Genomic DNA, 9,732 nt, shown 5'->3' on the forward strand with positions numbered 1-9,732 from the left:
TTCCCGAAGCATCCACGGGCAGTTCCCCGAAGGGCTTTCACCGGCTGCGCCTCAGCAGCCGGACAACCTCCCTCCCTCTGGTCGGGCACTGCAAGCCACACAGCCACTTGTGTCCCCTGTGTCCCTGGAGGCCGCAGCGCGTTTTGGGTTTTGGCGCGGACGGGCCACTCTCGGCTTCCGTAGTCCATTTGCCCCCGGAGCCTTCCAGACCCCTGGCCCCAGGGGCGGGCCCTGCTGAGTCCCCGAGCGCCTCCTGGGTTCCTGCCACCACCCTTGGGCCGGGATGAGGTGCCACCTTGTGCGTAGAAGCCCTGCACACAGGCAAGAAGCCCCCCAGGCCCGCGGGCGCGCCCGACCCTGGAGCCCCCTGGCTGGCTGCAGCCACAGGGAACGGGGGTTCTGAGTTGGCAGCCCCCATTCCCGAAGCATCCACGGGCAGTTCCCCGAAGGGCTGACACCGGCTGCGCCTCAGCAGCCAGACAACCTCCCTCCCTCTGGTCGGGCACTGCAAGCCACACAGCCACTTGTGTCCCCTGTGTCCCTGGAGGCCGCAGCGCGTTTTGGGTTTTGGCGCGGACGGGCCCCTCTCGGCTTCCGTAGTCCGTTTGCCCCGATACCTGCCAGACCCCTGGCCCCAGGGGCGGGCCCTGCTGAGTCCCCGAGTGCCTCCTGAGTTCCTGCCACCACCCTTGGGCCGGGATGTGGTGCCACCTTGTGCGTAGAAGCCCTGCACACAGGCAAGAAACCCCTAGGCCCGCGGGCGCGCCCGACCCTGGAGCCCCCTGGCTGGCTGCAGCCACAGGGAACGGGGGTTCTGAGTTGGCAGCCCCCATTCCCGAAGCATCCACGGGCAGTTCCCCGAAGGGCTGACACCGGCTGCGCCTCAGCAGCCAGACAACCTCCCTCCCTCTGGTCGGGCACTGCAAGCCACACAGCCACTTGTGTCCCCTGTGTCCCTGGAGGCCGCAGCGCGTTTTGGGTTTTGGCGCGGACGGGCCCCTCTCGGCTTCCGTAGTCCATTTGCCCCGGAGCCTGCCAGACACCTGGCCCCAGGGGCGGGCCCTGCTGAGTCCCCGAGTGCCTCCTGAGTTCCTGCCACCACCCTTGGGCCGGGATGAGGTGCCACCTTGTGCGTAGAAGCCCTGCACACAGGCAAGAAGCCCCTAGGCCCGCGGGCGCGCCCGACCCTGGAGCCCCCTGGCTGGCTGCAGCCACAGGGAACGGGGGTTCTGAGTTGGCAGCCCCCATTCCCAAAGCATCCACGGGCAGTTCCCCGAAGGGCTGACACCGGCTGCGCCTCAGCAGCCGGACAACCTCCCTCCCTCTGGTCGGGCACTGCAAGCCACACAGCCACTTGTGTCCCCTGTGTCCCTGGAGGCCGCAGCGCGTTTTGGGTTTTGGCGCGGACGGGCCGCTCTCGGTTTCCATAGTCCATTTGCCCCCGGAGCCTGCCAGACCCCTGGCCCCATGGGCGGGCCCTGCTGAGTCCCCGAGCGCCTCCTGGGTTCCTACCACCACCCTGGGGCCGGGATGAAGTGCCACCTTGTGCGTAGAAGCCCTGCACACAGGCAAGAAGCCCCCCAGGCCCGCGGGCGCGCCCGACCCTGGAGCCCCCTGGCTGGCTGCAGCCACAGGGAACGGGGGTTCTGAGTTGGCAGCCCCCATTCCCGAAGCATCCACGGGCAGTTCCCCGAAGGGCTGACACCGGCTGCGCCTCAGCAGCCAGACAACCTCCCTCCCTCTGGTCGGGCACTGCAAGCCACACAGCCACTTGTGTCCCCTGTGTCCCTGGAGGCCGCAGCGCGTTTTGGGTTTTGGCGCGGACGGGCCCCTCTCGGCTTCCGTAGTCCATTTGCCCCCGAGCCTGCCAGACCCCTGGCCCCAGGGGCGGGCCCTGCTGAGTCCCCGAGTGCCTCCTGAGTTCCTGCCACCACCCTTGGGCCGGGATGTGGTGCCACCTTGTGCGTAGAAGCCCTGCACACAGGCAAGAAACCCCTAGGCCCGCGGGCGCGCCCGACCCTGGAGGCCCCTGGCTGGCTGCAGCCACAGGGAACGGGGGTTCTGAGTTGGCAGCCCCCATTCCCGAAGCATCCACGGGCAGTTCCCCGAAGGGCTGACACCGGCTGCGCCTCAGCAGCCAGACAACCTCCCTCCCTCTGGTCGGGCACTGCAAGCCACACAGCCACTTGTGTCCCCTGTGTCCCTGGAGGCCGCAGCGCGTTTTGGGTTTTGGCGCGGACGGGCCCCTCTCGGCTTCCGTAGTCCATTTGCCTCGGAGCCTGCAAGACCCCTGGCCCCAGGGGCGGGCCCTGCTGAGTCCCCGAGTGCCTCCTGAGTTCCTGCCACCACCCTTGGGCCGGGATGAGGTGCCACCTTGTGCGTAGAAGCCCTGCACACAGGCAAGAAGCCCCTAGGCCCGCGGGCGCGCCCGACCCTGGAGCCCCCTGGCTGGCTGCAGCCACAGGGAACGGGGGTTCTGAGTTGGCAGCCCCCATTCCCGAAGCATCCACGGGCAGTTCCCCGAAGGGCTGACACCGGCTGCGCCTCAGCAGCCGGACAACCTCCCTCCCTCTGGTCGGGCACTGCAAGCCACACAGCCACTTGTGTCCCCTGTGTCCCTGGAGGCCGCAGCGCGTTTTGGGTTTTGGCGCGGACGGGCCGCTCTCGGTTTCCGTAGTCCATTTGCCCCCGGAGCCTGCCAGACCCCTGGCCCCATGGGCGGGCCCTGCTGAGTCCCCGAGCGCCTCCTGGGTTCCTACCACCACCCTTGGGCCGGGATGAAGTGCCACCTTGTGCGTAGAAGCCCTGCACACAGGCAAGAAGCCCCCCAGGCCCGCGGGCGCGCCCGACCCTGGAGCCCCCTGGCTGGCTGCAGCCACAGGGAACGGGGGTTCTGAGTTGGCAGCCCCCATTCCCGAAGCATCCACGGGCAGTTCCCCGAAGGGCTGACACCGGCTGCGCCTCAGCAGCCAGACAACCTCCCTCCCTCTGGTCGGGCACTGCAAGCCACACAGCCACTTGTGTCCCCTGTGTCCCTGGAGGCCGCAGCGTGTTTTGGGTTTTGGCGCGGACGGGCCCCTCTCGGCTTCCGTAGTCCATTTGCCCCCGGAGCCTTCCAGACCCCTGGCCCCAGGGGCGGGCCCTGCTGAGTCCCCGAGCGCCTCCTGGGTTCCTGCCACCACCCTTGGGCCGGGATGAGGTGCCACCTTGTGCGTAGAAGCCCTGCACACAGGCAAGAAGCCCCCCAGGCCCGCGGGCGCGCCCGACCCTGGAGCCCCCTGGCTGGCTGCAGCCACAGGGAACGGGGGTTCTGAGTTGGCAGCCCCCATTCCCGAAGCATCCACGGGCAGTTCCCCGAAGGGCTGACACCGGCTGCGCCTCAGCAGCCAGACAACCTCCCTCCCTCTGGTCGGGCACTGCAAGCCACACAGCCACTTGTGTCCCCTGTGTCCCTGGAGGCCGCAGCGCGTTTTGGGTTTTGGCGCGGACGGGCCCCTCTCGGCTTCCGTAGTCCATTTGCCCCCGAGCCTGCCAGACCCCTGGCCCCAGGGGCGGGCCCTGCTGAGTCCCCGAGTGCCTCCTGAGTTCCTGCCACCACCCTTGGGCCGGGATGTGGTGCCACCTTGTGCGTAGAAGCCCTGCACACAGGCAAGAAACCCCTAGGCCCGCGGGCGCGCCCGACCCTGGAGGCCCCTGGCTGGCTGCAGCCACAGGGAACGGGGGTTCTGAGTTGGCAGCCCCCATTCCCGAAGCATCCACGGGCAGTTCCCCGAAGGGCTGACACCGGCTGCGCCTCAGCAGCCGGACAACCTCCCTCCCTCTGGTCGGGCACTGCAAGCCACACAGCCACTTGTGTCCCCTGTGTCCCTGGAGGCCGCAGCGCGTTTTGGGTTTTGGCGCGGACGGGCCGCTCTCGGCTTCCGTAATCCATTTGCCCCCGGAGCCTGCCAGACCCCTGGCCCCATGGGCGGGCCCTGCTGAGTCCCCGAGCGCCTCCTGGGTTCCTGCCACCACCCTTGGGCCGGGATGAAGTGCCACCTTGTGCGTAGAAGCCCTGCACACAGGCAAGAAGCCCCCCAGGCCCGCGGGCGCGCCCGACCCTGGAGCCCCCTGGCTGGCTGCAGCCACAGGGAACGGGGGTACTGAGTTGGCAGCCCCCATTCCCGAAGCATCCACGGGCAGTTCCCCGAAGGGCTTTCACCGGCTGCGCCTCAGCAGCCGGACAACCTCCCTCCCTCTGGTCGGGCACTGCAAGCCACACAGCCACTTGTGTCCCCTGTGTCCCTGGAGGCCGCAGCGCGTTTTGGGTTTTGGCGCGGACGGGCCACTCTCGGCTTCCGTAGTCCATTTGCCCCCGGAGCCTTCCAGACCCCTGGCCCCAGGGGCGGGCCCTGCTGAGTCCCCGAGCGCCTCCTGGGTTCCTGCCACCACCCTTGGGCCGGGATGAGGTGCCACCTTGTGCGTAGAAGCCCTGCACACAGGCAAGAAGCCCCCCAGGCCCGCGGGCGCGCCCGACCCTGGAGCCCCCTGGCTGGCTGCAGCCACAGGGAACGGGGGTTCTGAGTTGGCAGCCCCCATTCCCGAAGCATCCACGGGCAGTTCCCCGAAGGGCTGACACCGGCTGCGCCTCAGCAGCCAGACAACCTCCCTCCCTCTGGTCGGGCACTGCAAGCCACACAGCCACTTGTGTCCCCTGTGTCCCTGGAGGCCGCAGCGCGTTTTGGGTTTTGGCGCGGACGGGCCCCTCTCGGCTTCCTTAGTCCGTTTGCCCCGATACCTGCCAGACCCCTGGCCCCAGGGGCGGGCCCTGCTGAGTCCCCGAGTGCCTCCTGAGTTCCTGCCACCACCCTTGGGCCGGGATGTGGTGCCACCTTGTGCGTAGAAGCCCTGCACACAGGCAAGAAGCCCCTAGGCCCGCGGGCGCGCCCGACCCTGGAGCCCCCTGGCTGGCTGCAGCCACAGGGAACGGGGGTTCTGAGTTGGCAGCCCCCATTCCCGAAGCATCCACGGGCAGTTCCCCGAAGGGCTGACACCGGCTGCGCCTCAGCAGCCGGACAACCTCCCTCCCTCTGGTCGGGCACTGCAAGCCACACAGCCACTTGTGTCCCCTGTGTCCCTGGAGGCCGCAGCGCGTTTTGGGTTTTGGCGCGGACGGGCCCCTCTCGGCTTCCGTAGTCCATTTGCCCCGGAGCCTGCAAGACCCCTGGCCCCAGGGGCGGGCCCTGCTGAGTCCCCGAGTGCCTCCTGAGTTCCTGCCACCACCCTTGGGCCGGGATGAGGTGCCACCTTGTGCGTAGAAGCCCTGCACACAGGCAAGAAGCCCCTAGGCCCGCGGGCGCGCCCGACCCTGGAGCCCCCTGGCTGGCTGCAGCCACAGGGAACGGGGGTTCTGAGTTGGCAGCCCCCATTCCCAAAGCATCCACGGGCAGTTCCCCGAAGGGCTGACACCGGCTGCGCCTCAGCAGCCAGACAACCTCCCTCCCTCTGGTCGGGCACTGCAAGCCACACAACCACTTGTGTCCCCTGTGTCCCTGGAGGCCGCAGCGCGTTTTGGGTTTTGGCGCGGATGGGCCGCTCTCGGTTTCCATAGTCCATTTGCCCCCGGAGCCTGCCAGACCCCTGGCCCCATGGGCGGGCCCTGCTGAGTCCCCGAGCGCCTCCTGGGTTCCTACCACCACCCTGGGGCCGGGATGAAGTGCCACCTTGTGCGTAGAAGCCCTGCACACAGGCAAGAAGCCCCCCAGGCCCGCGGGCGCGCCCGACCCTGGAGCCCCCTGGCTGGCTGCAGCCACAGGGAACGGGGGTTCTGAGTTGGCAGCCCCCATTCCCGAAGCATCCACGGGCAGTTCCCCGAAGGGCTGACACCGGCTGCGCCTCAGCAGCCAGACAACCTCCCTCCCTCTGGTCGGGCACTGCAAGCCACACAGCCACTTGTGTCCCCTGTGTCCCTGGAGGCCGCAGCGTGTTTTGGGTTTTGGCGCGGACGGGCCCCTCTCGGCTTCCGTAGTCCATTTGCCCCCGGAGCCTTCCAGACCCCTGGCCCCAGGGGCGGGCCCTGCTGAGTCCCCGAGCGCCTCCTGGGTTCCTGCCACCACCCTTGGGCCGGGATGAGGTGCCACCTTGTGCGTAGAAGCCCTGCACACAGGCAAGAAGCCCCCCAGGCCCGCGGGCGCGCCCGACCCTGGAGCCCCCTGGCTGGCTGCAGCCACAGGGAACGGGGGTTCTGAGTTGGCAGCCCCCATTCCCGAAGCATCCACGGGCAGTTCCCCGAAGGGCTGACACCGGCTGCGCCTCAGCAGCCAGACAACCTCCCTCCCTCTGGTCGGGCACTGCAAGCCACACAGCCACTTGTGTCCCCTGTGTCCCTGGAGGCCGCAGCGCGTTTTGGGTTTTGGCGCGGACGGGCCCCTCTCGGGCTTCCGTAGTCCATTTGCCCCCGAGCCTGCCAGACCCCTGGCCCCAGGGGCGGGCCCTGCTGAGTCCCCGAGTGCCTCCTGAGTTCCTGCCACCACCCTTGGGCCGGGATGTGGTGCCACCTTGTGCGTAGAAGCCCTGCACACAGGCAAGAAACCCCTAGGCCCGCGGGCGCGCCCGACCCTGGAGGCCCCTGGCTGGCTGCAGCCACAGGGAACGGGGGTTCTGAGTTGGCAGCCCCCATTCCCGAAGCATCCACGGGCAGTTCCCCGAAGGGCTGACACCGGCTGCGCCTCAGCAGCCAGACAACCTCCCTCCCTCTGGTCGGCACTGCAAGCCACACAGCCACTTGTGTCCCCTGTGTCCCTGGAGGCCGCAGCGCGTTTTGGGTTTTGGCGCGGACGGGCCCCTCTCGGCTTCCGTAGTCCATTTGCCCCGGAGCCTGCCAGACCCCTGGCCCCAGGGGCGGGCCCTGCTGAGTCCCCGAGTGCCTCCTGAGTTCCTGCCACCACCCTTGGGCCGGGATGTGGTGCCACCTTGTGCGTAGAAGCCCTGCACACAGGAAAGAAGCCCCTAGGCCCGCGGGCGCGCCCGACCCTGGAGCCCCCTGGCTGGCTGCAGCCACAGGGAACGGGGGTTCTGAGTTGGCAGCCCCCATTCCCGAAGCATCCACGGGCAGTTCCCTGAAGGGCTGACACCGGCTGCGCCTCAGCAGCCAGACAACCTCCCTCCCTCTGGTCGGGCACTGCAAGCCACACAGCCACTTGTGTCCCCTTTGTCCCTGGAGGCCGCAGCGCATTTTGGGTTTTGGCGCGGACGGGCCCCTCTCGGCTTCCGTAGTCCATTTGCCCGGAGCCTGCCAGACCCCTGGCCCCAGAGGTGGGCCCTGCTGAGTCCCGAGCGCCTCCTGGGTTCCTGCCACCACCCTTGGGCGGGATGAGGTGCCACCTTGTGCGTAGAAGCCCTGCACACAGGCAAGAAGCCCCCCAGGCCCGCGGGCGCGCCCGACCCTGGAGCCCCCTGGCTGGCTGCAGCCACAGGGAACGGGGGTTCTGAGTTGGCAGCCCCCATTCCCGAAGCATCCACGGGCAGTTCCCCGAAGGGCTGACACCGGCTGCGCCTCAGCAGCCAGACAACCTCCCTCCCTCTGGTCGGGCACTGCAAGCCACACAGCCACTTGTGTCCCCTGTGTCCCTGGAGGCCGCAGCGCGTTTTGGGTTTTGGCGCGGACGGGCCCCTCTCGGCTTCCGTAGTCCGTTTGCCCCGATACCTGCCAGACCCCTGGCCCCAGGGGCGGGCCCTGCTGAGTCCCCGAGTGCCTCCTGAGTTCCTGCCACCACCCTTGGGCCGGGATGTGGTGCCACCTTGTGCGTAGAAGCCCTGCACACAGGCAAGAAACCCCTAGGCCCGCGGGCGCGCCCGACCCTGGAGCCCCCTGGCTGGCTGCAGCCACAGGGAACGGGGGTTCTGAGTTGGCAGCCCCCATTCCCGAAGCATCCACGGGCAGTTCCCCGAAGGGCTGACACCGGCTGCGCCTCAGCAGCCAGACAACCTCCCTCCCTCTGGTCGGGCACTGCAAGCCACACAGCCACTTGTGTCCCCTGTGTCCCTGGAGGCCGCAGCGCGTTTTGGGTTTTGGCGCGGACGGGCCCCTCTCGGCTTCCGTAGTCCATTTGCCCCGGAGCCTGCCAGACCCCTGGCCCCAGGGGCGGGCCCTGCTGAGTCCCCGAGTGCCTCCTGAGTTCCTGCCACCACCCTTGGGCCGGGATGAGGTGCCACCTTGTGCGTAGAAGCCCTGCACACAGGCAAGAAGCCCCTAGGCCCGCGGGCGCGCCCGACCCTGGAGCCCCCTGGCTGGCTGCAGCCACAGGGAACGGGGGTTCTGAGTTGGCAGCCCCCATTCCCAAAGCATCCACGGGCAGTTCCCCGAAGGGCTGACACCGGCTGCGCCTCAGCAGCCGGACAACCTCCCTCCCTCTGGTCGGGCACTGCAAGCCACACAGCCACTTGTGTCCCTGTGTCCCTGGAGGCCGCAGCGCGTTTTGGGTTTTGGCGCGGACGGGCCGCTCTCGGTTTCCATAGTCCATTTGCCCCCGGAGCCTGCCAGACCCCTGGCCCCATGGGCGGGCCCTGCTGAGTCCCCGAGCGCCTCCTGGGTTCCTACCACCACCCTTGGGCCGGGATGAGGTGCCACCTTGTGCGTAGAAGCCCTGCACACAGGCAAGAAGCCCCCCAGGCCCGCGGGCGCGCCCGACCCTGGAGCCCCCTGGCTGGCTGCAGCCACAGGGAACGGGGGTTCTGAGTTGGCAGCCCCCATTCCCGAAGCATCCACGGGCAGTTCCCCGAAGGGCTGACACCGGCTGCGCCTCAGCAGCCAGACAACCTCCCTCCCTCTGGTCGGGCACTGCAAGCCACACAGCCACTTGTGTCCCCTGTGTCCCTGGAGGCCGCAGCGCGTTTTGGGTTTTGGCGCGGACGGGCCCCTCTCGGCTTCCGTAGTCCATTTGCCCCCGAGCCTGCCAGACCCCTGGCCCCAGGGGCGGGCCCTGCTGAGTCCCCGAGTGCCTCCTGAGTTCCTGCCACCACCCTTGGGCCGGGATGTGGTGCCACCTTGTGCGTAGAAGCCCTGCACACAGGCAAGAAACCCCTAGGCCCGCGGGCGCGCCCGACCCTGGAGGCCCCTGGCTGGCTGCAGCCACAGGGAACGGGGGTTCTGAGTTGGCAGCCCCCATTCCCGAAGCATCCACGGGCAGTTCCCCGAAGGGCTGACACCGGCTGCGCCTCAGCAGCCAGACAACCTCCCTCCCTCTGGTCGGGCACTGCAAGCCACACAGCCACTTGTGTCCCCTGTGTCCCTGGAGGCCGCAGCGCGTTTTGGGTTTTGGCGCGGACGGGCCCCTCTCGGCTTCCGTAGTCCATTTGCCCCGGAGCCTGCCAGACCCCTGGCCCCAGGGGCGGGCCCTGCTGAGTCCCCGAGTGCCTCCTGAGTTCCTGCCACCACCCTTGGGCCGGGATGTGGTGCCACCTTGTGCGTAGAAGCCCTGCACACAGGAAAGAAGCCCCTAGGCCCGCGGGCGCGCCCGACCCTGGAGCCCCCTGGCTGGCTGCAGCCACAGGGAACGGGGGTTCTGAGTTGGCAGCCCCCATTCCCGAAGCATCCACGGGCAGTTCCCTGAAGGGCTGACACCGGCTGCGCCTCAGCAGCCAGACAACCTCCCTCCCTCTGGTCGGGCACTGCAAGCCACACAGCCACTTGTGTCCCCTTTGTCCCTGGAGGCCGCAGCGCATTTTGGGTTTTGGCGCGGACGGGCCCCTCTC

This window comes from Lepus europaeus, unplaced genomic scaffold (assembly GCF_033115175.1).
Source record: "Lepus europaeus isolate LE1 unplaced genomic scaffold, mLepTim1.pri SCAFFOLD_104, whole genome shotgun sequence".
Taxonomy (NCBI): Eukaryota; Metazoa; Chordata; class Mammalia; order Lagomorpha; family Leporidae; genus Lepus; species Lepus europaeus.